General features: G+C 37.0%; 1 pseudogene; it reads right to left on the reverse strand.

Moving 5' to 3' along the window:
• LOC138858196 (uncharacterized) overlaps positions 1-27585 on the reverse strand; it is a 112287-nt pseudogene that overhangs the window by 40489 nt on the left and 44213 nt on the right.

A 27585-nucleotide genomic window follows, 5' to 3' on the forward strand; every position in this document is an offset into this window, starting at 1 on the left:
CCAATTACGATCTTGCACGTTACTTTTCCGAGAACTTGGATAACTTCTCCAGTTGCAGTACGCAACTTTGCTCCAGATAATGGCTATACACTTCTTTATCAACCAGATCAGATCAAATTATTGGATGTGATGCGCCTGTATCCACAGTCAGTATGCGCTTTTTGCCGTCTACTTACGGTAACGTTACTCGTATTCCTGCTTATTTGTGAAAGAGAGATTACAGGGCATTTGCTTGCGGGAGCCAGCCCGTGGCCCTTTTCGCTGGCTCGTCAAGTTAGATTTAACATATGCTTGATCTTCCTCAATTCTGCGTTTACGTCCAACGGTTGTATTGGACTGCTTAAAGGTATGCGTAATATGGCCACTTTTTCTGCAGTTGAAGCATTTAACCTCACCATCATTTTTCTTACGCGTTTCTGTAGGTTTTTCCAGTGCTTTCTGCATGTTTTCAATTTTTTCAAATAAATGGTTTACCCAAGTGCATTCTTTTATTTTTACCGTATGAGCTTTAAATGTTCGACTGCTATGCAGAGGTGCAGTTTCCTGTGCCAGAGCATACGAAACGGGTTCCGCAAACGTCAATTTTGGACATGCTAATGCAGCGAAGCGTGTAGGTCTGAATTTTCGTATCCTCGATGTATTTCCCGGATTTATGTGCATAAACAAAATGACCTTACCTCTCAATCTCTCCTCAGGGAGTCATCGGCTTTCTGGTGGCGATTTCGTAACTTATTTGGGAAGATCTGCTTCCTGTGCTCACTACCATACCGTCTTTCTAATGCACCCATCAACGTTTCATAACTACTCGCCTCGCCGTTTAGAATGGTCTGTAATATCTCCGTTGCATATCCTTTGAATGCAACGCACAATGTAATTACTTTATCTTCTGCTTTCCAATTATTTGAAGATGCCGTCTTTTAAAATAAAGTTTACAATCGTGGAATGGAACAGTGTCATCAACAGAAGGTAGTTATACCTTGGCAAAAGCTGTTGATATAATTGGCCGATTCAATTGTAGCTCGCGGAGACGATCTTTCAACTCATCCACTTCAGTTTTAATTTTGGCCCGCTCTTCCGAATTCTATGAGGACGCTTCTGTTATTTGTGAGGTCACCTGCGTTGATATACGTCCATCTTGCGCTGCGAACTGCTCTTTCAACTGCGTTGACAATCACATTTCTAACGAGAATAATTGGGATTGTTGTGTCACCATTTGTGTGTGCCTCTGCTATTTGTGGCTATATTTGCGTTGACATCTGGAACATTTGCGCTGGCATTTGCGATATATAATACGTGCATCCTGCTCATTTCCCATCTGCGATGTTATAGTGAAAATCCTGTTTATGTCCACAATCTTTGACGAGCATTGAGCCTCTTCCTTTGCTTCTGTCTTCGCAGTTTTTTCCTTTAAAGTGAAACACATATTCGTCAACATTAATGTTTGCTGTTTCCAAGTCCTCTCATAACCTTGGTTTTAATTTGGACTTTATTTCATTTGTTGCTAAATAACGTTTTTCTAGCTCCTTTGTGTTGTTGTGGGATCTTCAGTTCGAAAGACTTTGCCATTCTAAAACAATTCTCTCTTGGAAAATTTGTAACGGATTTCTCGATAAATCTTTTTCCTGGATTGTTAAATAAAAGTCCCCATTTAATGCTATACACATTTCTTTATTTCTTCCACTTTGTACCTCTTCTTCTTACTAATAGCTTAATTGCTCTTTACACGACAACATTCTAATTAGGACTGTGTTTCCTGCACAGTCTGGCAGCCCTTTTATAGTAGATCTTTAACAAAACTTCGTCTATAGAACATTCTGGTAACTACGAAAGGTTATTGTCTAGTTGCTTCTGTCAGTTTATCGTCGATTCTGATTTTTTCTGGAATTCATGTTCCTACAATATATTCTCTCCAATAGCGAATAATTTGAAGCAGAGAAAACGGGACATCAAGACAGACAATTAAAGCTAGCTAAAAATCTTTATTTTATTTTTTTTTTGGTGGTTTGACAGGACTATTTGCATACAAATTTTGAAGAGGCTATGCTTATACATGTTAGCTTAGGTGGTATGATGGCAGCAAAGCTGAAATGCCAATGTGTAAATTTTGTATTTAAACTGCAACTATTCAAAACATAAATTTTTCCAAAACATGGAAAAAAAGCAATTAAATACATCCGTATGTATCTATATGTATGATTAATAGTTTAGATAATTGTAAGCATACATTGCTCATGTTTCATTAATGAATTTGTAAATAAACTTTACGTTACAATTATTTAATTCTTAAAATCTGAAATCTTGTTTTTCCAGTACATTTGTAGAAGAAAGTAGATTTCACCTCCTCAACTTTGTCAGTTGACTGGATTTAGGAGGCTTTGACGTTCCGCAAGTGGGACGATTGAAACGGCCAGATTGAAACTACCAATTATATATTCAAACGGTGGGATTTGTTGCCGCCGTTCAAAATCACCAATAAAAAATGTAAAACAATATAATATACAAAATAAAAATTAATTTTAAATGTATCCGATGAAATGTTTTTGCGATGTGATGTATAATGGTATTAATTTTCAGTTGAAAATTATTAAAAACTGTAAATGAAAAAAATTATATTAGAGCTAACAATCTAAATCATTTCATTAATTATTGTTCATGAGACTTTTGATCCCGCGACATTTTGCAACTAAGCACACAATCCACCGTACAACATCATACAACACAACATAACACAATGCAACATCATACACCACCTACAACGCACCATATCACTCAACAACACAATCATATACAATTAACCAACCACACTATACCAGAGAACGTATATCATAGAGAAGGTTCATGGTGTGCCGATTGTCAAAATGTTCCTCTTGACGGAGGGTTACTCGCCAACATTAGTGCATTTCACCACAAACAAATTATAAGCTGATTTCACCAGAATTTTACCCCTGCGGAGAGCAAAATAGCAGAATTGAGCATTTTAAATGTTAAATGAGAAAAATAATGCTAATAAATGAAAAATATATGTGAGAGACAGCCAATGAAGGGAAAAGCTTATATATATATATATGTATTACCATATATGCAAGTGCTTTTTTCTAACTTTTTCTAATATATGTTTTAGTGGGGAAATCCCGCCAAAATGAATGAAAAGGAGGAAGGGTCAACGGAATTTTAGTTTTAAAAGATTTTCGACGCGAGTAGATCAATTCGTACCGTTTTTCCGTTGTGGGTTTACTATTTTTATTAATTGTATAAATTGAAAATGTCAGTGAGAAGGAAGTGTCGCGTTCGCGAGTGTATTGAAGAGTCGGAAAGATTGTTTTCGTTTCCCAAAAACGAGGAGAACCTCTAAAAGTGGGTGGAAAACCTGAAAATCCCACCACCGCTGGATTTACCCGCCCACAATGCATTCGTTTGCATTAAACACTTCGAGCGAAGTGCAGTGGGCGTGAGAAAATTGAAGGCACATGTTGTGCCCACCCTCAACCTTGGTAAGTTTTTCTTCTTTTAATAATATAAAATTATATAGAGTAGTTTATATAAATATACATTTGATAACTTTATTAGGATTAGAAAAACTTCAAAACTTTATTTTAATTAGAAACATGTGTATAATTTATAATATATTATTAGTATGGTAGCAATATAATATATTACATCCATACAGTTGTATGTGTATGTAGGCATGTATGTATATTGAGAGTATAATTTTGGTACCAAATATAATAATGTTTATATACATACATACATATATTAACATGTGTACATATATAAACATTAGTATATTTGCTGATACTTCTAATATAAGTATATACAGTGATGTGCGATGATGGTGAAACAATAATATTTATTATTGGTGTTACATTAATATTTAGTGAAGTATCCATGGTTTTTTAAAACTGCTGTGCAAAGTCTAACGATTGTTTGTATCTAATAAAAATAATTGAGTAAGATATAGGAAGATATATATACATAAATGATCAGGATGAAGAGACGAGTTGAAATCCGGGTGACTGTCTGTCCGTCTATGTATGGTATACTTTGCGAGAGTATAAAATGTTCGGTTACAGCCGAACTTAACTCTTCCTTACTTGTTAGTTTTACTGATATATTTTAGTTCGAGTCAGCTAAAATTATATAAAATAAATACAATAATAATATATTATAATATTTATATTTTAATGTAATTATATACGTTTATACATACAACATGAACAGGTGTTGAATATAAATTTTTTATACATATAATTAGGTTACGACGAAGCACCTAGGCATTTGTGGACGGGTCCACTGCCCCGAAGAAGATGCTGCATTAGCAGCTGCGTTTCAAGGCAGGCGACGCTGTTTGAGTTCCCTAAAAAGGACGATGTTCGTCAAAGTTGGGCAGTGGCTTGCAACATAGTCGTGTCGCCTTCCGATACCCTATTTATTTGTCGTAACCATTTTGACCCAGAGTACGTCTCTAGATTCAAACTTTTGCCTGGGGCTATTTCCATAGCTCTTCTAGTAATGACTCTGATTGGGTGTGCCCACCCGTCACTAACACTTATGAACGTCCTAAGGTAGCTGTAGGAGTTAGGGAGGACGATATAACCTTGAGGGAATTCGAAGAATATTCCATTTTAGAAGAAGAAAGATTAGGATTAGGGACACAAAATAACGACGTAGGCTCTGCATTAGACAGCCGCGAACGATTTGCTCGATCCGCACGGTTTTATCAAAGTAATGCGCTCAAACTTAATAAAAAGATCGAAGAGTTAGAGGGGGTTATACAACAGTTAGAAACAGAGTATAAAGATCTTAAAGATCGTGCAATAGTTGCGGATGAAACTTCAAGCTCTGATGCTGTAACATTCGCTAGGATGATCGTCACAAAACGCACTTTCTTTAGTGACAATGAAAAGACATTGGCACAAAATATTAACTATATGTGCACCAAATCTTACAGTTTCATGCGTTACGATTTAGGTTTCGCTTTACCAAGCTCTTTTGAGATGGCGCCCCATTAGGTATGTTGTCCCTGGCGTCGATGCCAATGTCTTGGGAAATTTAGGCAAAATTGCCAAAAATATGTCCGTTCTAGAACGTAATTGCGTTCTCTTATTTGATGAAATCATCATAAAGTCCGATCTAACTTATAATCGAGTTAGAGATATCATTGATGGGTTTGTAGATTACGGGGAAGGCCATCGCGAAATGAAAATAGGTAGTAAATGTTGTTTTTTTATGGTAAAAGGGTTGAGTTCAAGTTGGAAATATGTGTTTTCTTACTATATTTCCAAAGGTGGACTTCTAAGTCAAAATTTATTTGAAATTTTGAATAAAAATATCGCAGCACTGAAGTCGATTGGCCTTAGCGTAAAGGCTTTAGTCTGCGATCAGGGGGGACCAAACTCTTCAATTTTCAATTTAATGCAAATTACTGAAGAAAACCCCTTTTACGGGTTCTAAAGTGTATTGCTTATATGATTATTGCCACCTATTTAAGTCTGTCCGCAATACGTTAATGAAATATGACATTTCAAGTCCCGATGGAATAGTCAGTTTCAATATTATTAAAAAACTATACTCTATCGATCAGAGCAATACACATTTTAAGATTTGTCCAAAACTAACAGAGTCCCACATATATCCCAGCGTCTTTGAAAAAATGTCTGTAAAACGTGCAACTCAAGTTCTGAGTAATTCGGTCGCGGCTGGCATAGAAATGGCCTATAGCCAAAATCTATTCGGCTCTGACGAATATTTAAAAAAATGTGTCAAGCCTACGCAGTTATTTGTGAAGAGAATGAACGATCTCTTCGAAGATTTAGACTGCAAAAATTTTGCATCAAAAAATCCATTAAAATATCCGCTTTTAAGAAATGATTCCGGGAAGGTCCAACGCCTCTATGATCATATACAGTTTTTAAAGTCAATGAAATTTCCTAATAGTAATCGCGTCAAATGTATTGACAGTTTTGTTAAAACTATTAGGGCTATGATAATGTTGTCCAATGAGCTATTTAGGGATCAAAAGGAATTAAAATATATATTCTTTGGGAAATTGAATCAGGATGCGTTGGAAAATTTTTTTTATAGAGTCCGAGCCAGTCTGGGTATGAATACCCATCCCACTGCCCATGAAATTCAATATATAGTAGGACGATTAATATCGATGAAAATTTTAAGGCAGAACTTCGAAAATAAGGGGGCTAATTGCGAGGATGATGACGATGTAAATTTAGATTGGAACCTAGGCCCCGAAGATCGTCATCTAGATGTGCAGGAAAGCGATCAGGAATATGAGCAACTCGGTTTGGAAAATTTTGTTATTCCAGACGAAAATTTCCTTGAAGAGGACGACGAAGCTGACGTCCAAGTCAAGCGGTATTACACTGGCTATGGTATTTACCAGAAAATTTTGTGTAAAATTCATTGCGATAAATGTACTGAGGCAATGACAAAGACACAGAGCGATTTAACGCTCTATTCGGAGGCCCTAATCAGAGCAAAAAACTATAAGGATGACGGCGATTTAAAGCTGGTCAATCCTAGTGATAGGGTCTTCGAAGTGTGTCGACTGCAAATGATGTGGTACGTCAAGCTCTTCAACGAATATGCTCATTATTCTAATGTTCGTTGTCTGATGTTGTCTGCTATACAACAAAGAACCGAAAAGGTTTTTCCTGAATGGTTTAATAAGTCCGATGGGTGTTATGCTCATAAAACCAAACTTTTAGAATATTTAGTGACCGTTCTTCTGTTTAAAAATTCAAAATGGTTAGTGAAAAACGAAATAAATAGGGAACGACATCGGAAGCGCGATGATAAAATAAAAAAACTTAAGTAAGTTGCAAGTCAGGGCCTGTTCATTAACGAACATTCTACTTTCGGGTGAGTAATGAACTAACCAAATGAAAAGAATATTTACGTTTTTTCAATGTTTTGCTATTTATTCTATTTACAGGTTCTTTTTTTATTTTCAGCTCCTTTATATTTTCAGCTTTTCTTCTAATTTCAGTTTTATTTTATATTTCCAGGTTTTTTTTCATTTTTCTTTTTATTACTGTTGTAACTGAGCCTAGCTTTTTTAAACATTAATATTGCACTTAATCAAGATGGATTAAATTGTGTTTAAAAAAGCAGGTGAAAATAATTGACTTAATTTAATTATTAAGTCGTGTGAGAAATTTAAATTTTAAATGGAAAATTTCGTAAATCAGTTTTTATTTTATAAAATTTTATTTAATTTTTAATTAAATCCTACAATTTTATAAAAAACCTTCAATTGTTAGTTTTAAGAAAAATATAAGTAATAAAAGTTACATATTTTATTTTAAAACAATAAAGTTGTCTTTACTTTAGAAGGAATACTCATTTTGGATTGAATTCAATTCAATTTCGTGCATATGCCAATGTGCCAAAAAAAAACTTACAAAACTTTGACCAACAGAACCATACACACTTTTACAAACATACATCGCATATGACAAGTGCAAAATCAACCCTTATTCATATACAACGTGGCATGCGTAAATGGAAACAAAGTCAATAAGTCATGTGCATATATACGGGCAGATGTGTGTACAAAAAATTCGCATATTTACATACGCACATTCTTTGACAAATACAGTCAAACCCGGTTAAGTGCCAAAACCAAAGTTGCAGATTTTTTGTGCTTTGTAGTACATAAGCGATTGTGGTACTTAAAAGACTGGTACCAAAAAAATAATTTCTATGTATTTAAAAAATGTTACCGTTTTCCTTTAAAAATTAAGAAAAAAAAACGTGAGATGCAGCAAGACACAGGCAGATAAGAGGGATTGGAGGAGTGATACTTAACCGGGGCTTACTGTATACATAAATCAGAGGAATATTGAATATTTTCTTTAAAAAGTTTCTTGAATTGTAAATCGACAAATATACTATGTTGTCACTTTTATTCTAAAATATTTTAATACTCATATTTGAGGGATTGTCACTTTTCCCTTCTAGAGGGAATATCAGAAATTTGTTCAATTTATGATTTTTAGCTTTCGCCATCGTCGTGAAAAGACGCTTGTTGGCAAAAGCATGCTCGGGGGGATGTGAGGGTATCTGTTTTTATGAATGAAGCGAGGTTGCCTGTTAAAAGTACGCCTGCGTTCATGAATGAAAATGTTGTTGTTGTGCAATTTACTATAAATTTGGGCTTCGCCTATTTGGCTGACATATTGACTTGTGACGATTGTTGTTTTTGTAAAACAATCTTTGTAGCTTTTGCGGGTGACATATTTACATGTGTACGCATATACATATGTATGTATGTTGGTTTGTGTATGCATTATTTGTTCGGCAATTTTATGTCTACATACATATATGCGTGTACATATAAATCAATGCGCGCACATATATTGTGTTGATATATGATAAAATTATGATTTCAATTTCTGAATCCGCACATTCAAATGCGCTTGTGCAGATATACATAGTTTATATATAAGATTAATATGATAAAAGATGTACATATGTACATATACATATATTGTAATAAATTTAATCTCTATTAGGAAAGTATATTATGTAAAAACTAAATAAAATCATTAAATTCCCAAATTGACTATATATAATATTTTTAAAATTACTTAGATTTAATTAATTAATTAGAGCCTTATCAGTTTTGCATGCATTCATAAAAATTCGCAAAATGATATTCATATCAATAAATATGTTTGCATATAAGCGTATAAGAATATAAGCCAAAAGGCTAACATGCAGCTGTAATATCAAAGCAAGTCTCTGAGCATAATTTTAATACAATGCTCAGCTCTGTTCACTCTCCACTGTTAAAATTTCTCCTTCCGAGCCAGATTTGGTGAAATTCACTAATAAAATCTTGTTAGGTTTTGACAATTCACACGCTGGTCCGCAATTGAACCTTCTCTATGATATACGTTCTCTGACTATACACCTACACCATACACCCACACTAAACTTGTTACATAATACATTATTTTTAAAAAAATATAAGAAAGTTAACTTGATATATAATAAAGTATTTTCAAAATATACCTATATTAACGTGAAATTATGTACAGAGTTTAAAAATTAATTAAAGAGTTTTTAACTAAATGTAGTGCAATAGTGCAAGTGAGTATAACACCGCACCCAAGGTGAAAAAATAAGTGAAATCACCAAATGGTCCTTCGAGCCTCTTTCAAACGTACCTATCGAAAAAAAAGCAAAAACGTAAAAATTAAAGTGATTTATACTTATACAAACAAAAAATAAAAAAAAAAACAACCAAAAACGGAAAGGTCAAAAGTACTAATATAAGTACATATATGCATACCTAAATACATACTAACAGTGGTTAAATAAAAATGCAACAACGGGCGCGAAATCAATGGATATACAAAACTAACACAAAAATCACCAAACATTAAAACCGGGCGCGATTTAACACAAACTAAGAGAAAAAATCGACATAAAGCACGGGTATAAATATACAAAGCACACATAGAGGTGGACAGTAACGTACATTCAAAACCCCGGAGACAAAACAAAAAAAATTAAAACAGAGAATACCGAGAAAACAGAGAAGAAGTATACATATACATAAGTATTACTCCCAAAACCTCTTGGCGGCAAAAAAAGTAAGTCCATTCCAATTAAATTTGAAAATAGAGGCATTTTATGCACATATGTACATATGTATGTTAATTTACAGTTTTATCGGTATTTCGTTGGAAATAAATAACTGAACAAAATAACTGAAAAAGCAAAAAATATACGGTATCTGCCTCAGCTTATTTTGTGTCTCTAAACACACCGTTATATTCTATCAAAAAAAAAATATTTTTGGAAAGTCAAGTAGTCCTACCTGCAATATTTCCAGCGATACCCCTTGGGTTAATCAAGCAACAAACAGGATCGCTTATAACACATAAGGCTAACAAAAACAAAAAATGAAACATATTACAGAAATATATATATATGTAATATATTATAAGGATTTACTTTAGCCTGGTTCAAAAAAAATCTATAAATTTCATCTGTACAGCAAAATTCAAACTTTTTATATTTAATGTTCTTTTTATTTCAAAAACTCGATTCTTGTTCGTGAGTTCATTGAGGTACTAGCTACGCTGGCAAAACTTGAAACGAATCGTCGATAATAAGTACACAGTCCAAGGAAACTCCGCAATTCATGTAAATTTTTAGGAGTGGGGCAATATTTTATTGTCTCTATTTTTCATTAGCTGTGCAAATGCCCTCCGTTGTCACTTTGTGTCCTAAGTAACTAACTTTTTTATTGAAAAAGGAACACTTTTTTGGACTCAGCTTTAGACCAGCGCTAGCTATCTATGGGAAAACCTCTTACAAGTTCTTAAGGTGTTCATCGAAGCTTTTACCTAATATGATGATATCGTTGAGGTATACCGAACAAGTCTTCCAGTGTAATCTTTTTAATACCTGGTCCATAAGTCTCTCAAAGGTAGCAGGAGCGTTACATTATCCAAAAGGCATTGCGGGAAATTGCGATCTTTGTTTTTCGTTTAAGTGTTGATAACCATTTTGTGCCTGATAACGAGTCCAGCGTGTCATCGATTTTAGGTAGTGGATAACTGTCTTTCTCCGTTACATCATTCAACCTTCTATAATCCACACAGAATCTCATGTTGCCATCTTTCTTCTTCACAAGTACTGCAGATGATCCATCCATGGACTCTCTGGTGGTTCGATTACGCCCTTTTCGCTTATTTCACGTATGGTCTGGCTTTCAACTTCACGGATTGCTAAAGAAACACTTCGAGGAGTCTGGCGAATTGATCTTGCATCACCTATGTTAACAAAATGTTTCACAACTTTGGTTCTTCCTGGCTTGGAATCGTATTTATCAAATATGGATGAGTATCTGAGAAGAAGCTGCTAAGTCTTCTTTTGATGGTTTGTATCTAGTTCCTCGTTCCATGCGTTAATTTCGTTCGATATGTCGTTTTCCTCCATGGAATCTTACTCAAGACCTATTTTGCAATTTAGCACGGCCTCAATCTCTTGACACTGCCCTTACATAGCATCTTTGGAGAGTTTAATTGGTAACTTGCCCTCATTTAGTACTCTTACTGGAACATGTTTATTTTGTCAAACAGTCCACCGTTTGTTTGGCCCATAGTCTCTTTCTATTTCTGCCCAAAAAACTGCTTCTGATTTTAATGGGATCTGCTGGCTCTCTGTTGTCATCACTTGTCTAACGTTGTACTTATTATCGTAACAGAACATAAGTGGAGTTTCCATATTTGTATAGATTCAGTTCTTCATGTCAATTTTGATTTCTTCGTCGACGATATCTGCCACTATCAAGTTGTGTAACACGGCTTCCTTTCCAATTACGATCTCGCACGCTACTTTTCCGAGAACTTGTATAACTTCTCCAGTGTCAATACGCAACTTTGCTCCAGATAATGCCTACCTATAACTCACTCTTGGGTTCGATCACTGCTTTGTAAATAAAAGTCCCAAATACACTTCTTTATCAACCAGATCCAAAATTATTGGATGTGATGCGCCTGTATCCACAGTCAGTATGCGCTTTTTGCCGTCTACTTATGGTAACGTTACTCGTATTCCTGCTTATTTGTGAAAGAGAGATTTGAGGGCATTTGCTCGCGGGAGCCAGCTCGTGGCCTTTTTCGCTGGCTGCGTGTAATATTACACCTTTTTCCGCAGTTTAAGCATTTAACCTCACCATCATTTTTCTTACGCGTTTCTGTAGATTTTCCCAGTGCTTTCTGCATGTTTACAATTTTTTCAAATAAATGGTTTACCCAAGTGTGTTCTTTTATTTCTACCATATGAGCTTTAAATGTTCGACTGCTATGCAGAGGTTCAGTTTCCTGTGCCAGAGCATACGAAACGGGTTCCGCAAACGTCAATTTTGGACATGCTAATGCAGCGAAGCGTGTAGGTCTGAATTTTCGTATCCTCGATGTATTTCCCGGATTTATGTGCATAAACAAAGTGACCTTACCTCTCAATCTCTCCTCAGGGAATCATCGGCTTTCTAGCGGCGATTTCGCAACTCAATTGGGAAGATCTGCTTCCTGTGCTCACTACCATACCGTCTTTCTAATGCACCCATCAACGTTTCATAACTACTCGCCTCGCCGTTTAGAAGGGTCTGTAATATCTCCGTTGCATATCCTTGCAACGCACAATGTAATTACTTTATCATCTGCTATCCAATTATTTGAAGATGCCGTCTTTTAAAATTAAAGTTTAAAAACGTGGAATGGAACAGTGTCATCAAATGATGGTAGTTTTACTTTAACAGAAGCTGTTGATATAATTGGCAGATTCAATTGTAGCTCGCGGAGACGATCTTTCAACTCATCCAGTTCAGTTTTAATTTTGGCCCGCTCTTCCGAAATCTATGAGGACGCTTCTGCTATTTGTGAGGTCACCAGTGCTGATATACATGCATTTTGCGCTGCGAACTGCTTTCCAACTGTGAGGACACCTGTGCTGATATACGCGCATCTTGCGCTGCGAACTGCTCTTCCAACTGCGTTGACAATCGCATTTCTAACGAGAATAATTGGGATTGTTGTGTCATCCTGCTCTTTTCCCATCTGCGATGTTATAGTGAAAATCAGGTTTATGTCCACAATCTTTGACGAGCATTGAGCCTCTTCCTTTGCTTCTGTCTTCAGGACTATTTGCATACAAATTTTGAAGAGGCTATGCTTATACATGTTAGCTGAGGTGGCATGATGCCAGCAAAGCTGAAATGCCAATCTGTAAATTTTGTACTTAAACTGCAACTATTCAAAACATTAATTTTACCAAGACATGGAAAAAAAGCAATTAAATACATCCGTATGTATGTATATGTATGGTTAATAGTTTAGATAGTTGTAAGCATACATTGCTTATGTTTCAATAAGAATTTGTAAATAAACATTACGTAACAATTATTTAATTCTTAAAATGTGAAATCTTCTTTTTCCAAAAAGAACATTTGTAGAAGAAAGTAGATTTCACCTCCTCAACTTTGTCATTTAACTGGAGTGAGGAGGTTTTGACGTCCCGCAAGTGGGACGATTGAAACGGCCAGATTGAAACTACTAAATATATATGCAAACGGTGGGATTTGTTGCCGCCGTTCAAAATCACCAATAAAAAATGTAAAACAATATTATATACAAAAAAAAAATTAATTTTAAATGTATCCCATGAAATGTTTTTGTTATGTGATGTATAATGGTATTAATTTTCAGTTGAAAATTTATTTATTTTAAAAATTAATTCAAGAGTTTTTAACTAAATGTAGTGCAATAGTGCAAGTGAGTATAACACCGCACCCAAGATGAAAAAAAAAGTGAAATCACCAAATGGTCCTTCGAGCCTCTTTCAAACGTACCTATCGATAAAAAAGAAAAAACGTAAAAAATAAAGTGATTAATACTTATACAAACATAAATTTAAAAAAAAAAAAACCAAAAACGGAAAGGTCAAAAGTACTAATATAAGTACATATATGCATACCTAAATACATACTAACAGTGGTTAAATAAAATTACAACAACGGGCGCGAAATCAATGGATATACAAAACTAACACAAAAAATCACCAAAAATTAAAAGCGGGCGCGATTTAACACAAACTAAGAGAAAAAATCAACATAAAGCACGGGTATAAATCCACAAAGCACGCAGAGAGGTGGACAGTAACGCACATTCAAAACTCCGGAGACAAAACAAAAAAAATTAAAACAGAGGAAACCGAGGAGCATAACAGAGAAGAAGCATACACATACATAAGTATTACTCCCAAAACCTCTTGGTGGCAAAAAAAGTGAGTTCATTCCAATTAAATTTGAAAATAGAGGCATTCTATGCACATATGTATGTTAATTTACAGTTTTATCGGTATTTCGTTGGAAATAAATAACGTAACAAAATAACTGAAAAAGAAAAAATATACAGTATCTGCCTCAGCTTATTTTGTGTCTCCGAACACACCGTTATATTCTACCAAAAAAAAAAATTTTTGCAAAGTCAAGTATTCCTACCTGCAATATTTTCCAGCGATACCCCTTGGGTTAATCAAGCAATAAACAGGATTGCTTATAACACATAAGGCTAACAAAAACAAAAAATGAAACATATTACAGAAATACATATATATTATAAGAATTTATTTCAGCCTGTTTCAAAAAAAAATCTATAAATTTCATCTTTTCTGCAAAATTTAAACTTTTTATATTTTAATGTCCTTTTTATTTCAAAACTCGGTTCTTTTTCGTGAGTTCATGGAGGCATGGAGGTACTAGCTACGCTGGCAAAACTTGAAACGAATCGTCGATAATAAGTACACAGTCCAAGGAAACTCCGCAATTCATGTAAATTTTAAGGAATGGGGCAATATTTCACTGTCTCTACTATTCATTAGCTGTGCATATGCCCTCCGTTGTCACTTTTTTTCCTAAGTAACTTACTTTTTTCTTGAAAAGGGAACACTTTTTTGGACTCAGCTTTAGACCAGCGCTAGCTATCTATTGGAAAACCTCTTCCAAGTTCTTAAGGTGTTCACGTTGTTGTTGTTGTTGTTTTTGTTGTTGTAACGGTTACCTAATCCCCCGTTTGGTAACGGTAGGCCCAGGAAACGAGCTATTTCGACGGGGTCGGACCATAGGGAGAAGGATGTTAGATGAGTGGGGTTTGTTGGGCGTGCAAAGAGGTGGTTAGTGTCATGCGAAGACTCATTGCACGCAGGACATGTGGTTGGTATGTCGGGGTCTATTCTGGATAAGTAGGAGTTTAACTTGCTACAGTATCCAGAACGAAGTTGCGCGAGGGTCACTCTGGTTGCGCGAGGCAACTCGAGCTCTACATCTGCTATGGGTGGTGGTTTGACTCGTTATACGCCATTCACTGAGAGGGAGTCGGTGAAAGTGTTGATGGCTCCTCTGTGAATGGCGGTCAGTACCTGTCTTAAGTTCGTAGCGTCCGAAGTCCGGTCGGCATACTGCCTGATGTAGTCGACGTAATTAAGGAAAGACCTCTTGATGTTCCTAGGAGGCGGCTCCGCTACAAGCAGGTGACTACAGGGGTGGTTTCTACCGAAGCACCCCAGCAGAAACTGCTTGAAGAGGAGTTCGTTGTGTTCCTTAACCGGAAGCATACGGGCCTCACTATGTAGGTGTTCGATTAGAGACATCAAGAGGCATCCCGTGATAGGTCTGAAGCTTCTTCTTCTGCGTGTCACTGCATCCAGGCGACCATATTGAGGCTGCATAATTTAGGACCGGCCGGCCGATTGCCTTGTATGTTGCCAACAACGTTTCTTTGTCTTTTCCCCAAGAGCTGCCGGCGAGCGACTTGAGGATTTTGTTGCGGCTCTGTAATTTGGCAGTTATCGCGGTCGTGTGAGGAGTGAAAGAGCACAGACTATCCAATGTGACGATTAAAATTTTAGGGTTATTTACTGTCGGAATTTTTGTGCCATCGACTGAAATGTTCAGGTCCAGTCTGTACTCCTTCGTCCAATCTGTGAATATGGGCGCTGTGGATTTAGTGGGGGAGAGTGTTAGGCTCCTTGCAGAGAAGAAGCGAGAAAGATCGGAGAAGTAGCTCTTTACTTTTGAACAAATGCCATCGATTCCATTGCATGACGTCAATATCGTACAGTCATCAGCGTACGAGGTCACTGAAATTCCCGCTGGTGGCTGGGGGAGTTTCGAAATATAGAAATTAAACAGTAGTGGGGAGAGGACACCGCCCTGTGGAACACCCTGTTTAATTTTCCTAAGTTTAGAGTTTTGACCACGAAACAGAACGGATGAATGCCGACCGCGCAGGTAGTTCATAGTCCACCGCTTCAGCCCTGGAGGGAGCGTTGATTGTTCTAGGTCCTCAAGTAGCGTTGTGTGATTGACTGTGTCAAAAGCTTTTGACAAGTCCAACGCTACGAGGATCGTCCTCTAGCAGGGTGGCTTCTGGTTCAGGCCATGAAGTATCTGGGCGTTTATGACGCTAAGTGCTGTGGTGGTACTGTGCACTTTTCGGAAGCTATGCTGATGATCTGCTAGGCTCAGGTGGTAAGTGAATGACGGGAATAACAATGCCTCAAATGTCTTCACTACTGGGGAAAGGAGAGTTATCGGGCGATAGGACTCCCCTTTGTTGGCGGGTTTCCCAGATTTCAGTAGTGGGACCATTCTTCCGGCTTTCCACACATCGGGTATTTGAAGAGTGGATATCGACAGGTTGAGGACCTTGGTGAGATAGTAAAGGTGTTTCGAAGCTTTTACCTAATATGATGATATCGTTGAAGTATACCGAACAAGTCTTCCAGTGTAATCTTTTTAATACCTGGTCCAAAAGTCTCTCAAAGGTAGCAGGAGCGTTACATTATCCAAAAGGCATTGCGGTAAATTGCCATAGACCATCTGCAACGCTGACTGTCCGTCTGTTTTCTTTGTTTTTCGTTTAAGTGTTGATAACCATTTTGTGCCTGATAACAAGTCCAGCGTGTCATCGATTTTAGGTAGTGGATAACTGTCTTTCTTCGTTACATCATTCAACCTTCTATAGTCCACACAGAATCTCATGTTTCCATCTTTCTTCTTCACAAGTACTGCAGATGATCCATCCATGGACTCTCTGATGGTTCGATTACGCCCTTTTCGCTTATTTCACATATGGTCTGGCTTTCAACTTCACGGTTTGCTAAAGAAACGCTTCGAGGAGTCCGGCGGATTGATCTTGCATCACCTGTGTTAACAAAACGTTTCACAACTTTGGTTCTTCCTGGTTTGGAATCGTGTTTATCAAATATGGATGAGTATCTGAAAAGAAGCTGTTCAGTATTCTTTTGATGTTTTGCCTCTAGTTCCTCGTTCCATGCGTTAATTTCGTTCGATATGTCGTTTTCCTCTATGGAATCTTCCTCAAGACTTATTTTGCAATTTATCACGGCCTCAATCTCTTGACACTGCCCTTATATAGCATCTTTGGAGAGTTTGATTGGTAACTTGCACTCACTAAGTACTCTTACTGTTTATCTTGTCAAACAGTCCACTGTTTGTTTGGCCTATAGTCTCCTTCTATTTCTGCCCAAAAAACTGATTATGATTTTGGTGGGATCTGCTGGCTCTCTGTTGTCATCACTTGTCTAACGTTGTACTTATTATCGTAACAGAACATAAGTAGAGTTTCCATATTTGTATAGATTCAGTTCTTCATGTCAATTTTGATATCTTCGTCGACGATATCTGCCACTATCAAGTTGTGTAACACGGCTTTCTTTCCAATTACGATCTCGCACGCTACTTTTCCGAGAACTTGTATAACTTCTCCAGTGTCAATACGCAACTTTGCTCCAGATAATGCCTACCTATAACTCACTCTTGGGTTCGATCACTGCTTTGTAAATAAAAGTCCCAAATACACTTCTTTATCAACCAGATCCAGAATTATTGGATGTGATGCGCCTGTATCCACAGTCAGTATGCGCTTTTTGCCGTCTACTTACGGTAACGTTACTCGTATTCCTGCTTATTTGTGAAATAGAGATTTCAGGGCATTTGCTCGCAGGAGCCAGCCCGTGGCCTTTTTCGCTGGCTCGCCAAGTTAGATTTAACATTTGCTTGATCTTCCTCAGCTTTGCGTTTACGTCCTACTGTTATATTGGACTGGTTAAAGTTGCGTGCAATATGGCCACTTTTTCCGCAGTTGAAGCACCCTCACCATCATTTTTCTTACGTGTTTCTGTAGATTTTTCCAGTGGTTTCTGCATGTTGTTAATTTTTTGAAATAAATAGTTCACCCAAGTGTGTTCTTCTACTTCTACCGTATGACCTTTCAATGTTCGACTGTTTTGCAGAGGTGCAGTTTCCTGTGCCAGAGCATACGAAACGGGTTCCACAAACGTCAATTTTGGACATGCTAATGCAGCGAAGCGTGTAGGTCTGATTTTCGTATCCTCGATGTATTTCCCGGATTTATGTGCATAAACAAAGTGACCTTATCTCTTAATCTCTCCTCAGGGAGTCATCGGCTTTCTGGCGGCGATTTCGTAACTCAATTGGGAAGACCTGCTTCCTGTGCTCACTACCATACAGTCTTTCTAATGCACCCATCAACGTTTCATAACTACTAGCCTCGGCATTTAGAATGGCCTGTTATATCTCCGTTGCATATCCTTTGAATGCAACGCACAATGTAATTACTTTATCTTCTGCTTTCCAATTATTTGAAGATGCCGTCTTTTAAAATTGAAGTTTAAAAACGTGGAATGGAACAGTGTCATCAAATGATGGTAGTTTTACCTTAACAGAAGCTGTTGATATAATTGGCAGATTCAATTGTAGCTCGCGGAGACGATCTTTCAACTCATCCAGTTCAGTCTTAATTTTGGCCCGCTCTTCCGAAATCTATGAGGACGCTTCTGCTATTTGTGAGGTCACCAGTGCTGATATACGTGCATTTTGCGCTGCGAACTGCTTTCCAACTGTGAGGACACCTGTGCTGATATACGTGCATCTTGCGCTGCGAACTGCTCTTCCAACTGCGTTGACAATCGCATTTCTAACGAGAATAATTGGGATTGTTGTGTCACCATTTGTGTGTGCCTCTGCTATTTGTGGCGACATTTGCGTTGACATCTGGAACATTTGCGCTGGCATTTGCGATATACGTGCATCCTGCTCTTTTCCCATCTGCGATATTATAGTGAAAATCCTGTTTATGTCCACAATCTTTGACGAGCATTGAGCCTCTTCCTTTGCTTCTGTCTTCAGGACTATTTGCATACAAATTTTGAAGGGGCTATGCTTGTACATGTTAGCTGAGGTGGCATGATGCCAGCAAAGCTGAAATGCCAATGTGTAAATTTTGTACTTAAACTGCAACTATTCAAAACATAAATTTTACCAAAACATGGAAAAAAAGCACTTAAATACATCCGTATCTATGTATATGTATGGTTAATAGTTTAGATAATTGTAAGCATACATTGCTCATGTTTCATTAATGAATTTGTAAATAAACATTACGTAACAATTATTTAATTCTTAAAATGTGAAATCTTGTTTTTCCAAAAAGAACATTTGTAGAAGAAAGTAGATTTCACCTCCTCAACTTTGTCATTTAACTAGAGTGAGGAGGTTTTGACGTCCCGTAAGTGGGACGATTGAAACGGCCAGATTGAAACTACTAAATATATATGCAAACGGTGGGATTTGTTGCCGCCATTCAAAATCACCAGTAAAAAATGTAAAACAATATAATATACAAAAAAAAAATTAATTTTAAGTGTATCCCATGAAATGTTTTTGTGATGTGATGTATAATGATATTAATTTTCAGTTCAAAATTATTACAAACTGTAAATGACAAAAATTATATTAGAGCTAACAATCTAAATCATTTCATTAAGTATTGTTCATGCGACTTCTGATCCCGCGACATTTTGCAACTAAGCACACAATCCACCGTACAACATCATACAACACAACATAACACAATGCAACATCATACACCACCTACAACACACCATATCACTCAACAACACAACCATATACAATTAACCAACCACACTATACACCCACACCATACACCCACACTAAACTTGTTACATTATAAATTATTTAAAAAAATATATAAGAGAGTGAACTTGAATATAATAAAGTATTTTCAAAATATATATTAACGTGAAATTAAGTACAGAGTTTAAAAATTAATTCAAGAGTTTTTAAAATAATGTAGTGCAATAGTGCAAGTGAGTATAACACCGCACCCAAGATGAAAACAAAAGTGAAATAACCAAATGGTCCTTCGAGCCTCTTTCAAACGTACCTATCGATAAAAAAGAAAAAACGTAAAAATTAAAGTGATTAATACTTATACAAACATAAATTAAAAAAAAAAAAACCAAAAACGGAAAGGTCAAAAGTACTAACATAAGTACATATATGCATACCTAAATACATACTAACAGTGGTTAAATAAAATTACAACAACGGGCGCGAAATCAATGGATATACAAAACTAACACAAAAAATCACCAAAAATTAAAAGCGGGCGCGATTTAACACAAACTAAGAGAAAAAATCAACATAAAGCTCGGGTATAAATATACAAAGCACGCAGAGAGGTGGACAGTAACGCACATTCAAAACCCCGGAGACAAAACAAAAAATTAAAAGAGAGAAAACCGAGAAAACAGAGAAGAAGTATACACATACATAGCGTTAATTTCGTTCGATATGTCGTTTTGATCCGTGGAAACTTCCTCAAGCCCTATTTTGCAATTTATCACGGCCTCAATCTCTTGACACTGCCCTTATATAGCATCTTTGGAGAGTTTGATTGGTAACTTGCCCTCATTTAGTACTCTTACTGGAACATGTTTATCTTGTCAAACAGTCCACCGTTTGTTTGGCCCATAGTCTCTTTCTATTTCTGCCCAAAAAACTGCTTCTGATTTTGGTGGGATCTGCTGGCTCTCTGTTGTCATCACTTGTCTAACGTTGTACTTATTATCGTAACAGAACATAAATGGAGTTTCCATATTTATATAGATTCAGTTCTTCATATCAATTTTGATTTCTTGATTCGCTGGAAAGTCTACTTCAGTAATGACTTCGTCGACGATCTGCCACTATCAAATTGTGTAACACGGCTTTCTTTCCAATTACGATCTCGCACGTTACTTTTCCGAGAACTTGTATAACACTATCAAGTTGTGTAACACGGCTTTCTTTCCAATTACGATCTCGCACGTTACTTTTCCGAGAACTTGTATAACTTCTCCAGTTGCAATACGCAACTTTGCTCCAGAAAATGCCTACCTATAACTCAGTCTTGCGTTCGATCGCTGGTTTGTAAATAAAAGTCCCAATTTAATACACTTCTTTATCAACCAGATTAGATCGAATTATTTAATGTGATGCGCCTGTATCCACATTCAGTATGCGCTTTTTGCCGTCTACTTACGGTAACGTTACTCGTATTCCTGCTTATTAGTGAAATAGATATTACAGGGCGTTTGCTTACGGGAGCCAGCCCCTGCCCTTTTGTGCTGGCTCGCCAAGTTAGATTTAACATTTGCTTGATCTTCCTCAGCTTTGCGTTTACGTCCTACTGTTATATTGGACTGGTTAAAGTTGCGTAAAATATGGCCACTTTTTCCACAGTTGAAGCATTTAACCTCATCATCATTTTTCTTACGCGTTTCTGTAGATTTTTCCAGTGGTTTCTGCATGTTGTTAATTTTTTCAAATAAATAGTTCACCCAAGTGTGTTCTTCTACTTCTACCGTATGACCTTTCAATGTTGGACTGTTTTGCAGAGGTGCAGTTTCCTGTGCCAGAGCATACGAAACGGGTTCCACAAACGTCAATTTTGGACATGCTAATGCAGCGAAGCGTGTAGGTCTGAATTTTCGTATCCTCGATGGATTTCCCGGATTTATGTGCATAAACAAAGTGACCTTACCTCTCAATCTCTCCTCAGGGAGTCATCGGCTTTCTGGCGGCGATTTCGTAACTCAATTGGGAAGACCTGCTTCCTGTGCTCACTACCATACCGTCTTTCTAATGCAATCATCAACGTTGCATAACTACTCGCCTCGCCGTTTGGAATGGTCTGTATATCTCCGTTGCATATCCTTTCAATGCAACGCACAATGCAACTACTTTATCTTCTGCTTTCCAATTATTTGAGGATGCCGTCTTTTAAAATTAAAGTTTAAAAACGTGGAATGGAACAGTGTCATCAAAAGATGGTAGTTTTGCCTTGGCAGAAGCTCTTGATATAATTGGCAGATTCAATTGTAGCTCGCGGAGACGATCTTTCAACGCATCCAGTTCAGTTTTAATTTTGGCCCGCTCTTCCGAACTCTGTGAGGACTCTTCTGCTATTTGTGAGGTCACCTGTGCTGATATACGTGCATTTTGCGCTGCGAACTGCTTTCCAACTGTGAGGACACCTGTGCTGATATACGTGCATCTTGCGCTGCGAACTGCTCTTCCAACTGCGTTGACAATCGCATTTCTAACGAAAATAATTGGGATTGTTGTGTCATCCTGCTCTTTTCCCATCTGCGATGTTATAGTGAAAATCCTGTTTATGTCCACAATCTTTGACGAGCATTGAGTCTCTTCCTTTGCTTCTGTCTTCAGGACTATTTGCATACAAATTTTGAAGAGGCTATGCTTATACATGTTAGCTTAGGTGGCATGATGCCAGCAAAGCTGAAATGCCAATGTGTAAATTTATAACTTAAGCTGCAACTATTCAAAATATAAATTTTACCAAAACATGGAAAAAAGCAATTAAATACATCCGTATCTATGTATATGTATGGTTAATAGTTTAGATAATTGTAAGCATACATTGCTCATGTCTCGTTAATGAATTAGTAAATAAGCTTTACGTAACAATTATTTAATTCTTTAAATGTGAAATCTTGTTTTTCCAGTGCATTTGTAGAAGAAAGTAGATTTCACCTCCTCAACTTTGTCAGTTGACTGGAGTGAGGAGGTTTTGACGTTCCGCAATTGGGACGATAGAAACGGCTAGATTGAAACTACTAAATATATATTCAAACGGTGGGATTTGTTGCCGCCGTTCAAAATCACCAATAAAAAATGTAAAACAATATAATATACAAAAAAAAACTTAATTTTACATGTATCCCATGAAATGTTTTTGTGATGTGATGTATAATGATATTAATTTTCAGTTCAAAATTATTACAAACTGTAAATGACAAAAATTATATTAGAGCTAACAATCTAAATCATTTCATTAAGTATTGTTCATGCGACTTCTGATCCCGCGACATTTTGCAACTAAGCACACAATCCACCGTACAACATCATACAACACAACATAACACAATGCAACATCATACACCACCTACAACACACCATATCACTCAACAACATAACCATATACAATTAACCAACCACACTATACACCTACACCATACACCCACACTAAACTTGTTACATTATAAATTAATTTAAAAAAATATATACGAAAGTGAACTTGATATATAATAAAGTATTTTCAAAATATGTATTAACGTGAAATTACGTACAGAATTTAAAAATTAATTCAAGAGCTTTTAACTAAATGTAGTGCAATAGTGCAAGTGAGTATAACACCGCACTGAAATCACCGGAAGTGAAATCACCAAATGGTCCTTTGAGCCTCTTTCTAACGTACCTATCGAAAAAAAAGAAAAAACGTAAAAATTAAAGTGATTTATACTTATACAAACGTAAATTAAAACAAGTAAGGAAAGGCTAAGTTCGGATGTAACCGAACATTTCATACTCTCGCAAAGTCAAATGGTATACTCGTTTGAGATTTCTCTGTGGATTGACTGATATTTTCGGTAGAAGGAATAGATATATATATAGTAGAAGACTATAGGCACTGGGGTCCACATATTTAGTACTTAGGGGTTTGAACAGTTTTGGTTCGATTTAGACAATTTTTGGCCGCAAGGTGGCATACTTTAATTGCATTATTCACGCAAAGTTTTATCCCGACACAGTCATTGTTGCCTGATTTGCATAGTGGAAAGTGAAAGAATCAAGTAGTATTTAAAATGGTGTCATATGAAAATAGGCGTGGTTGTAATCCGATTTCGCCCATTTTCGCACTATGACATAGAAACATGAAAAGAACGTTACGCACCGAATTTGGTTGAAATCGGTTAAGCAGATCTCAAGATATGGGGTTTCACCTAAAATTGGGCTGTGCCACGCCCACTGTCTAATTTTGAACGCGGTTCCTATAAAGTCATCTTATACCATCTCAGAGATAAAATTTAATGTCTCTGGCGTGTTGAGTGCTTGATTTATCGCGCTTTTAGTAGTTTTTAACAGTACCGTTATATGGGGAGTGGGCGGAGTTGCCACCCGATTTCAACTATTTTCACACCGTCAATAGAAGTGCTAAAAACATTTGCTTCCAGTGAATTTTGTTATTATAGCATAAGCGGTTTAGGAGATATGCACATTAAACCTATTAGAGGCGGGACCACGCCCACTTTTAAAAAAAAAATTTTAACTGCAGATGCCCCTCCCTAATGTGATCCTGTGTACCAAATAACAGTCTTGTATCTTATTGCGGAGCTTAGTTATGGCAAGTTATTTGTTTTTGATTAATGGCGTTTTGTGGGCGTGGCAGTGATCCGATTACGCCCATCTGCAATACCAACCGTCTCACGGTACCATAAAACATGTCTACCAAGTTTCATAAAGATATCTCAATTTTTACTCAAGTTAGAGCTTGCACGGACGGACGGACAGACGGACGGACGGACAGACAGTCACCCGGATTTCAACTCGTCTCTTCATCCTGATCATTTATATATATATAACCCTATATCTAACTCAATTAGTTTTAGGTGATACAAACAACCGTTAGGTGAACAAAACTATTATACTCTGTAGCAACAGGTTGCGAGAGTATAAAAATCACCAAATATTAGAAACGGGCGCGATTTAACACAAATAAAGAGAAAAAATCAACATAAAGCAATGGTATAAATCCACAAAGCACGCAGAGAGGAGGACAGTAACGCACAGGCAAAACCCCGTAGACAAAACAAAAGAAATTAAAACAGAGGAAACCGAGGAAATAGAGAAGAAGCATACACATACATAAGTATTACTCCCAAAACCTCTTAACGGCAAAAAAGTGAGTCCATTCCAATTAAATTTGAAAATATAGGCATTTTATGCACTTATGTACATATGTATGTTAATTTACAGTTTTATTGGTATTTCGTTGGAAATAAATAACGGAACAAAATAACTGAAAAAGAAAAAAATATACAGTATCTGCCTCAGCTTATTTTGTGTCTCAAAACACACTGTTATATTCTTCCAAAAAAAAAATGTTTGCAAAGTCAAGTATTCCTACCTGCAATATTTCCAGCGATACCCATTGGGTTAATCAAGCAACAAACAGGATCGCTTATAACACATAAGGCTAACAAAAACAAAAAGTGAAACATATTACCGAAATATATATATATTATAAGGATTTATTTCAGCATGTTTCAAAAAAAATCTATAAATTTCATCTGTTCTGCAAAATTCAAACTTTTTATATTCAATGTTCTTTTTATTTCAAAAACTCGGTTCTTTTTCGTGAGTTCATGGAGGCATGGAGGTACTAGCTCCGCTGGTAAAACTTGAAACGAATCGTCGATAATTAGTACACAGCCCAAGGATACTCCGCAATTCATGTAAATTTTTAGGAGTGGGGCAATATTTTACTGTCTCTATTTTTCATTAGCTGTGCAAATGCCCTCCGTTGTCACTTTGTGTCTTAAGTAACTAACTTTTTTCTTGAAAAGGGAACACTGTTTTGGACTCAGCTTTAGACCAGCGCTAGCTATCTGTTGGAAAACCTTTTCAGAATTCTTAAGGTGTTCATCGAAGCTTTTACCTAATATGATGATATCGTTGAGGTATACCGAACAAGTCTTCCAGTGTAATCTTTTTGATAACTGGTCCATAATTCTCTCAAAGGTAGCAGGAGCGTGACATAATCCAAAAGGCATTGCGGTAAATTGCTATAGAACATCTGCAACGCTGACTGTCCGTCTGTTTTCTTTGTTTTTCGTTTAAGTATTGATAACCATTTCGTGCCTGATGACGAGTGAAGCGTGTCATCGATTTAAGGTAGTGGATAACTGTCTTTCACCGTTACATCATTCAACCTTCTATAGTCCACACAGAATCTCATGTTTCCATCTTTCTTCTTCACAAGTACTGCAGATGATCCATACATGGACTCTCTGATGGTTCAATTACGCCCTTTTCGCTTATTTCACGTATGGTCGGGCTTTCAACTTCACGGTTTGCTAAAGAAACACTTCGAGGAGTCTAGCGGATTCATCTTGCATCACCTGTGTTAACAAAATGTTTCACAACTTTGGTTCTTCCTGGTTTGGAATCGTGTTTATCAAATATGGATGAGTATCTGAGAAGAAGCTGTTAAGTCTTCTTATGGTGGTTTGCCTCTTGTTCCTCGTTCCATGCGTTAATTTCGTTCGATATGTCGTTTTCCTCCATGGAATCTTCCTCAAGACATATTTTGCAATTTATCACGGCCTCAATCTCTTGACACTGCCCTTATATAGTATCTTTGGAGAGCTTGATTGGTAACTTGCACTCATTAAGTACTCTTACTGGAACATGTTTATCTTGTCAAACAGTCCACCGTTTGTTTGGCCTATAGTCTCCTTCTATTTCTGCCCAAAAACTGCTTCTGATCTTGGTGGGATCTGCTGGCCCTCTGTTGGCATCACTCGTCTAACGTTGTACTTATTATGGTAACAGAACATAAGTGGAGTTTCCATATTTGTATAGATTCTGTTCTTCATGTCAATTTTGATTTCTTGATTCGCTGGAAAGTCTACTTCAGTAATGACTTCGTGTATCCACAGTCAGTATGCGCTTTTTGCCGTCTACTTACGGTAACGTTACTCGTATTCCTGCTTATTTGTGAAATAGAGATTTCAGGGCATTTGCTCGCAGGAGCCAGCCCGTGGCCCTTTTCGCTGGCTCGCCAAGTTAGATTTAACATTTGCTTGATCTTCCTCAGCTTTGCGTTTACGTCCTACTGTTATATTGGACTGGTTAAAGTTGCGTGTAATATGGCCACTTTTTCCGCAGTTGAAGCACCCTCACCATCATTTTTCTTACGTGTTTCTGTAGGTTTTTCCAGTGCTTTCTGCATGATTTCAATTTTTTCAAATAAATGGTTCACCCAAGTGTATTCTTTTATTTCTACCGTATGAGCTTTAAATGTTCGACTGCTATGCAGAGGTGCAGTTTCGTGTGCCAGAGCATACGAAACGGGTTCCGCAAACGTCAATTTTGGACATGCTAATGCAGCGAAGCGTGTAGGTTTGAATTTTCGTATCCTCGATGTTCCCGGATCTATGTGCATAAACGAAGTGACCTTACCTCTCAATCTCTCCTCAGGGAGTCATCGGCTTTCTGGCGGCGATTTCGCAACTCAATTGGGAAGATCTGCTTCTGTGCTCACTACCATACCGTCTTTCTAATGCACCCATCAACGTTTCATAACTACTCGCCTCGCCATTAAGAATGGTCTGTAATATCTCCGTTGCATATCCTTTGAACGCAACGCACAATGCAACTACTTTATCTTCTGCTTTCCAATTATTTGAAGATGCCGTCTTTTAAAATTGAAGTTTAAAAGCGTGGAATGGAACAGTGTCATCAAATGATGGTAGTTTTACCTTAACAGAAGCTGTTGATATAATTGGCAGATTCAATTGTAGCTCGCGGAGACGATCTTTCAATTCATCCAGTTCAGTTTTAATTTTGGCCCGCTCTTCCGAAATCTATGAGGACGCTTCTGCTATTTGTGAGGTCAGCAGTGCTGATATACGTGCATTTTGCGCTGCGAACTGCTTTCCAACTGTAAGGACACCTGCGCTGATATACGTGCATCTTGCGCTGCGAACTGCTCTTCCAACTGCGTTGACAATCGCATTTCTAACGAGAATAATTGGGATTGTTGTGTCATCCTGCTCTCTTCTCATCTGCGATGTTAT

This window comes from Bactrocera oleae, chromosome X (assembly GCF_042242935.1).
Source record: "Bactrocera oleae isolate idBacOlea1 chromosome X, idBacOlea1, whole genome shotgun sequence".
Taxonomy (NCBI): Eukaryota; Metazoa; Arthropoda; class Insecta; order Diptera; family Tephritidae; genus Bactrocera; species Bactrocera oleae.